Source organism: Lytechinus variegatus, chromosome 7 (assembly GCF_018143015.1).
Source record: "Lytechinus variegatus isolate NC3 chromosome 7, Lvar_3.0, whole genome shotgun sequence".
Taxonomy (NCBI): domain Eukaryota; kingdom Metazoa; phylum Echinodermata; class Echinoidea; order Temnopleuroida; family Toxopneustidae; genus Lytechinus; species Lytechinus variegatus.
The window spans coordinates 31,715,775-31,724,041 of NC_054746.1; positions in this window are offsets into that span (position 1 = coordinate 31,715,775).

The following is an 8,267-nucleotide window of genomic DNA, read 5'->3' on the forward strand; positions in this document are numbered from 1 at the left end:
GAAATGAGACAAGGTGAATGGTGAAGTCAGGTTTAACAAATGCTTTTTAAAAACGGTAAAAAAGTATACTTTTCGTGTGGCAAATTCTTATGTGATAGGGTCTGATTTTAGAGTGTATAAATGCTAAACAGGCTTATATTTTAATAATGGTATATTTTTTTTCTCCAACATTACGTATGTAGGCCTATAGGGGGTCCGATTTAACTCCATAGCTGATGGTCATGATATACTCCTTTCAAGTGAAAAATGTAGAAGTTGACTGAAATTTGTATATAATACAGGGAGACCTTTTTCATATTTATATTTTAATTGAAGTATAACACAAGAGGAACGACCATCATCTGCGTGAAGTAGTAGGGGCTTTTTGTAGTAAGTTTATTACAAAGCCTTTTTGAACTTGTGATTTCGGTTCAGTGGAAACTCGATTTCTGTTTTTAAAAATGGCACTATTTAAAGGGGCATACTTGCGAGATGTTGCGAGCGCGAATCATGAGCTCAAACATTTGGATTTTTCACTAATTAAAAGGAAAAAATCCATCCCAACAAGAAGTTGATTTGAATAAAAAGAGAAAATCCAAAAAGCATAACACTGAAAATTTCATCGAAATCGGATGTCAAATGAGTAAGTTATGACATTTTAAAGTTTCTCTTCATTAAAAAAAAAATAATCATTATGCACATCTTGGTCGGTATATGCAAATGAGGAGACTGATGACGTCATCTACTCACTATTTCCTTTGTATTGAATATAAAATTTCTCGTTTTCTCCTCATTGTGAAGTGAAACAATGATTGATTCCTTCCTGAACATGTGGAATATTAGCATTGTTTAATACTATTATGGTTCAGTCAAGTCGGTACTTATTGTCAAATCTGTAAAAAATGAAATATTGTTTAATTCAAACTATAAAAAACAAAAGAAATAGAGAGAGAGGGACATCGACTGTCTCATTTGCATGTCACTGAGTTTTGCCTATCACTTTTTTGTGAAAAATAAGCAAAACTTTTTAAATGTCACAATTTTCTTATTTTACATACGATTTTGATGAATTTTTCAGCGTCCATGTCTGTATTGATTTGAATTGTATTGTTGTTATTTTGAAGGCGAGCATGACTGACTCAGATATTAACAAAATATAAAAGTATAAGTTTAATATCTTCACTCCTCGGATACCTGATGATACATCTCACGGAAGCTTTAAAGTGTCATCGAGATTAAAAAGATAATCATTATCTTGCCATGTCGACTTGATTATTAATGTCAACATGGCGAGATTCATTATCTCGCCAAGTCGGCGTATGGAAAATTACATGTCGTCATGGCGGGATACATAATTATTTAAAGGAGAATAAAACCTTTGGAACAAGATAGCTTGCATGTGAAAACAGAAAAATCAAAGAAACAGATCAACGAAAGTCTTAGAAAAATCGGACAAATAATGGGAAACTTATCAGCATTCGAATATTGCGATCACTAATGCTATGGAGATCCTCAAATTGGCAATGCGACAAAGATTTGCGATGTCACTTGTGAACAACTCTCCCCATTACTTTAGTATATATTTCACTTAAATTGCCTTTTTATCACATCTATCAGTAGATCAAGTGTTCTTGATTTTTTTAAAGAATACAGTATGGATAGAGTTTTTATCACCATAAGAAAAAACAAACAGAGACATTTTGAGGGTATTTCATAGTCTATCAAAGGGAAAGTTGTTCACATGTGACATCACACATCCTTGTCGCATTGCCAAAGGAAAGATCTCCATAGCATTAGTGATTGTAATATTCAAATGCTCATAACTTTCTCATTATTTGTCCAATATTTCTAAAACTTTCTTTGATCTCATTTCTTTGATTTTTGTCTTTTCACACAAGCTATATTGTTCCAAAGGTTTCATTCCCCTTTAAGGGACGCAACAGTAGATATCTAGGGGGCTGGAAGTTAAACAAAAATGACTGCTATATGAGCAAAAATCAACAGCAAAAAAAAAACTTGACTCACCATCAGAGTGAAAAAAAAACTTGGTCCACTCACAAATCGTCTGAAGGGAGCAAAACAAAACCCTTGTCTGAATGGACTATCAACCCAAACTTCCACCCCCCCCCCCCTATCTATAACGACAACGTAACTCGCCTCATGATGGTAAATTGTAGGTCTACAACCACTTTGCCTCTATACTACCAGTTTGGTCTTATCCAGTGTGGTCTAATCGAATTTTCTCTACAACCAGTTCGTTGTAATCGCCTCATTGTTTTAATCGTCTCACAGTCTATTTACCATTTCGTCTAAGTTTCATTTAGGCTAAAGCATTTAGTCACATACCTTCTAGGGATGACATCACTTATCAGTCTATTGTACATGGGTAGATTATGATAAAGTGTTTGTGAAGTAAATTTTCACTTTTCTTGTAAAAAAATATAGATGAAGTAGAATTTAGTCTAATCATTAGTATTGTAGATCAAACGGTAATTAGACCAAGTTATAGTATCAAATTAGTTTAAACCCATCTGAGATTACTTGTATACAAAATGAATAGGCATGTCAACCACAATGGCGAATTATAAGTCGATTTGGAAAAATAATCTCGTCGTCAAGACTAGTTTACAAGTCGACTTGGCAAAATAACATTCTACATCGGTTATCATACTTTGTACTTCGGATATGTAGACTTCTTTAATGATTATTCTATTCCTCATTGACCACTCATCATCAGCATAACATGCAATCTAACATAATTTAGACTATAAGTCAGAAGTAATAATTATTTAATTGAATTAAGTTGAATTTTTAATACCAAATATCACTGTCATGTTCAATTACATAACATCACTTATGAACAAAAACATTTTGGTAATTGGAGCTAACATAATGGCAGGATGCTAATCGAGTTTAACCCCAAATAATGTCATTATCATATAGTTTAAGCAATAACTTTAACTAAATCACAATATTGTACATCAAATTCAGTATTAATTCTATACTGATAAAGACAATTGCGGCAAATTTTAGTGAACTTATTTACACTACTTACAGAAAAAATATCTTCATTATTCACAAAAATCTTTATTATAAAGATTTTTGTGAATAATGAAGATATTTTTTCTGTAAGTAGTGTAAATAAGTTCACTAAAATACAGAAATTATTTTTAGGCAGTATATATAATATGTAACTAATAATGCAAGACAACAGTTCTCGCTTATAACAAAAGTGTGCCGATTTGGTTATTTTGGATAAGCCCATATACTGATTTCACCTTAAATATAATATACAATATCAATTGCTTTGTATTTGTATAGTCTCATCATTGAGCAGAATAATTTCAGTTAAATCCCCTAATGTATAGGTCTACCATAATTTCCTATTGGTGAAATCTCGTGAATATTTTTTTTGGGTTATACTTTATAGATTCATGACACTTTCTGTAACATTATCGTAGTACAGGACCGCGATCTAACATAGCCTTTTCCATCTGTCCTCCGTTCTATCACGTTTAACTTTTACTGTACCATCGTCCATCCTTTTAACAATAAATGAAAAATGTCGGGGTCATGTTGGTTGACCGCCCTCACTGAATTACCACAGGACACGCGTCTCTACTCCATTTTTTTTTTCTTATACTGATTTCCTTTTTTACTCAAATTAAACAATGACATTATTTTTCCCCCGAGTCAATTTTTTTACATTTGGTTTTCCAAAAAAATATAAAGAGAGGAACTTGGTGAAACCTTTTATTTTGCCAAAGTTATTTCGACACATGGTATATTGTGCAATTTTCTTTTAAGAATATTTTTTTAATATCAGATATCAGAAATAAACAAGCTATGGAAGTAACAAAACAAAAACAATCTAACTCAGAAATAAACAATGCATTGGGGCAAGTTATGTAATTGCAGAGCGTTATATTGCGGATACATAATTTCCGTTTAGAAATTTCAACAAACAAATTAAAGTAATACAATAGGGTATGATTTTAATATCATGCAAAATAAGATTACAATATTGGCAAGTGATTAAGTTTATTTCCAAAAATAAACATACGATAACAATATTATTATCTACAACCTCCTGTTGTTGTTTTTTCGAAGAGGAGAAGCGGCAAGTTTGATAGGCCAGTAACAAACAAAACCTATCAGCGGGGGTGGAGTGGGCGGCATTACTTTATTGCACAATTTCACAAATATTTGTATATCAAGTGTACAGCAGATCCTTTTTTTTCAAAACTAATGAAAAAAAAAAGAATCCTCGAGATAAGTTTGGTAGGCTAGCTCCTCTGCTTACTTATATTTTCGAAAATTATTTGCCGCCCAAACCACTCGGAAAATAATTTTCCTTACAGCCTTCATGACACATATAACAATCCCCGTGACTGGTGGGTTCATGTTAATACGTGAATTATTTTTCTCTATTCTTCGTTGAGTGCTCCCCTGAACGAGAGGGAAAACGTGGACTTTGAAACCAAAGATCATTACTAAAGCACTGTTGTATATGGTGCAACAGTCCCCTTTATCTGATGACGAAATTACATTTTTTGATAAAGAATGGATTTTGAACCCTTTAGAAACAACAGAGTGGCATTTTGGCAACACATAATTTATTGGGTTTTTTTTTTCTTTACGTTTAGGGTGTGTATGTGTGTGTGTGAAGGAGTGGATACTGATACATCTTGACAATGATGTTATTTAAAATATACATGACATAATAAGGGAACATGGTGAAAATGAAAAATATCATGTGAGAAATGTGTAATTTACACTAACTTAGAAACCATATTATAACCAACTAAAATGAATGATGCATGGGAGACAGAAATGCCGAAAATGTCAATATGAGAGAAATTAAAAAAATTGTCTTTGGAAGGATCGAACGTGAAATATCGTTTTTAACAATATGTTCAGATTCACTATAATCGAAGAATATGTTAATCTTTCGGCATTTGAATCTGGTCATTGTAAACAATTGTAATTACTTGCACTATATTCAATGTTTAAAAAATGCAGGATTTTTTTGTAAATGTAATTTAAGAGGTGTGTCTGAAAAAAGCGCAATGCTTTCAGACCTATACAATTTTTGTGCAATTTCCGTACAGTAATCCATAAATCTCTAAAAAACGGATTTTCTTTACAGACAAATCTGTTAATCTTACTTGAGAGTCTTCTAGCCGCAGACCATCTTTGTTAGTTTTTTTATTTTACGAAAGATCCTAGACCGAAATGCTTGGTTTTTAAACATAAATTTGTTCTTTTATTTTACTCGAAATGCCTCGTTTTAAGACCATTCTCTCTTCTTTAAGAAAAAAGCTATCACATACATATTAATGCAGATGAACCGAAATTGTATTAAGATTTGTGCTGTAAAATTACATCATTTCTCGAGACTCCCTGTTTGTAAGGACACACATTTTCTGATTTTCTACTTATCTAACAAGGAATATTGGAAAGACCTTTTCTGGACCAAAATATAAAATATTTGCCAATGTGGATTATGTGAGGCTTTCATTTTAGTATTTTGTTCACACAATGCAACCCACATGCTTATATCATTTTCTGGTAGGCTATAGAATGAGGGTTCAATTAAAAAATGAAAATGTTAACCAATATCTTTAATCAGTGCCCCCTCGGAGGATTATGATATATCGATCGTACAGTGTCACATTTGATTATTTGTTGGTTGAACAATCTGACGTAAGACAAAAAATAAATCATTACGTTTTTCATAGCAAGGGCGCCGGAAGCGGGGGGGCAGGGGGGGCACTTGCCCCCCCAAAGAAAATTTTTGGGGGGCAAAACGAGATTTTGCCCCCCCCCCCAATGTGCCCCCCCTAAAAGAAGAAAAATTATATTATTTAAGGACAAATGTAAACGATGAAGGCACTTTTCTGCCTAAGAATTGTCATTTCTTTTGTCAAAAATGAAAAAATTTCGCCCCTGACGGGGCAATTACACATCTTAGTAAGTCTTGCGTCTTTTGACGAACATGTCCCTCTGTGAAACATACCTTTGTTAAACCCCTTTTCCATCTTATTACAGTGTGATAACGTTTAACCTTTTAAACAACCATACCACAGAGAACAAGGCCGCTGGAAGACCTTTGAAAGACCATGAATTTCGGTTGATCTTTCAGAGGTCTCTAAATGAACCTACAATGGTCTTTGAGGTCTTACACGAGTCCTGACCAATCTTTCAGTGGTCTTCGTGGTCTTCATGGGCTCCAAAACTTTTTGAAACGGTTCAAAACACTCTTACATCGGTCTTACAGGAAAATTGTCTTTCAGTGGTCTTTCAGCAGTCTTTCAGCGGTCTTTCGATGAACTTTCAAAGGTCTTCATAGTCTTTCATTGATCTTTTGGCAGTCTCTCAAGATTTTTTGCGGATATCACTGTAAGACTCATGAGAGATTATTGAAAGATCGTTGAAAGACCATTGAAAGACCAGGCAAAGTCCATGGAAAGAATTCAGAAAGATCACTTATTGCATAAAAGATCTCTGAAAGACCATTGAAAGATCTCGAGAGGACAAGTCTAAGACCAGTACGACAAGAAATATCCATCAGTCTTTCAGAGTTCTTTGAGGGGTCTTTCTGAGCCATTCCACAGAGATGACAAATTTCATTGATCTTGAAAACCGCTGTAAGACCTCACCAATTTTAAGTCTTTCAGTGGTCTTTCAATGGTCTCTGTTCTGTGGAATGGGGGCCTAAATTTGCAATAATAATAATAATAAATTTGCAAGCTGGCTGTGTCGGCTAACAAACGCGCGGTCGCCCAGAAACGCTCAGACCGGGGTGGTGTTTCATCAATATTTTCGTCCGACAAGTTGTAAGATCTGACAAGTTTCCTGTATTCTGATTGGTTGAGAAGCATTGTTACCATAGTAACTGTCGGATAAAACATGACTTGTCGGATAAAACTTCCTACAAGTCACGAAACGCTCCCGGACCCGATATCACCAACGCGCGTGAACGCTAGTTACTCGAGCAACATATGGAATCTGGAAATAGCTGTAAAACCGAATAGTTTAAAGAGTTATAGAGGATTGAGTAGTTGCTTATTGGATAAATGAGAAGATGCTAGCTTGAGTCGGCGAATGGAGTGCAGAGCAGGAGTACCTCTATCAACTAATCAAGCCTCTTCTTCAACCTTTTCTGGTTTACTGTCTTTATCAAGACTACGCTCGTTTGAACAAAAAATTACTCGACTATCAATTGTCTACTTCCTCCTATCAATTTCACTTCTTCCTCTATCCACTTTTTTCGAAAACTCCACATGTTGTACCGTCAACCACATCCGCTGTTGGAATGTAATTGTTTTCTTCTAAATAATGTTACATAATGTACATTATGAACTGCCGTAGTTTGTTAGTTCATGATTATTTACAAATGAATATTTCCTGGAATTTGATATTCATCATTTCCTAGTTGTGGTCACATTTTCCCCAGAAAATATGTAAAGAAAAAAGAAGATTTTGAAGGGGTCATCCAAAGGTGCTTCCCAGCCATACAAAACATGCCAAAGGAAACACATAAATCGAGTAATGTTTTTAATTTTCAGAAAAGTTTTAAATTGTTAGACAATAATTAAGCAGGTCATATTTCTTTTTCCTCCAGTTACAAAATATGAAACGTTTTGCCTATGCATGGATAATCAGGGACTCTCTCCAATGCTGAGGTCAGAAATGATTTAAATAGAATGGGGATTTAAGCGCTTATCGTCGTCTGCCACGTCAGAACAGTATGACATTTTGAATTTAAAAAGACATTCATTAGAATGTATTTTGTTTCTGTTGTTACGCTTCTTCTGCTTAATACACTCCTTGAAACTTATGATAATTGTGCTCTCTCGCGTCGTCCGTGTATGTAAATGTACATAAATAAATATTTCTGAAAGGATTTTGCATGAAAAATGTAATGTCTGGTATTTTGAGTCAATATAAGCGTATTACGTAATTTAATTGATCAGACACGAAAACCACATTCCGAATTAAGCGATCGTTTTGCGCGTAGATTTTATAGGTTCTCATAAACTCTGAGTATAGTCTTTCGTAGTGAATTCTATGTTTAATTCTCAAGAAATTTATTTTTGAATTCTCTTAGAAACGCAACTTTTAAACTCCATTTTTACACAAAGTTCTTATCGTGTGGGGGGGGGGTCTCCCGCCCTCTCCCCCTCGATCGCTTCGGTATCTCACGCTGTCAAAAATATTGTGCCTCCTTCGGGATTTTGCCCCCCCCCAAAAAAACTGAAAGTGTTCCGGCGCGCCTGTTTCAT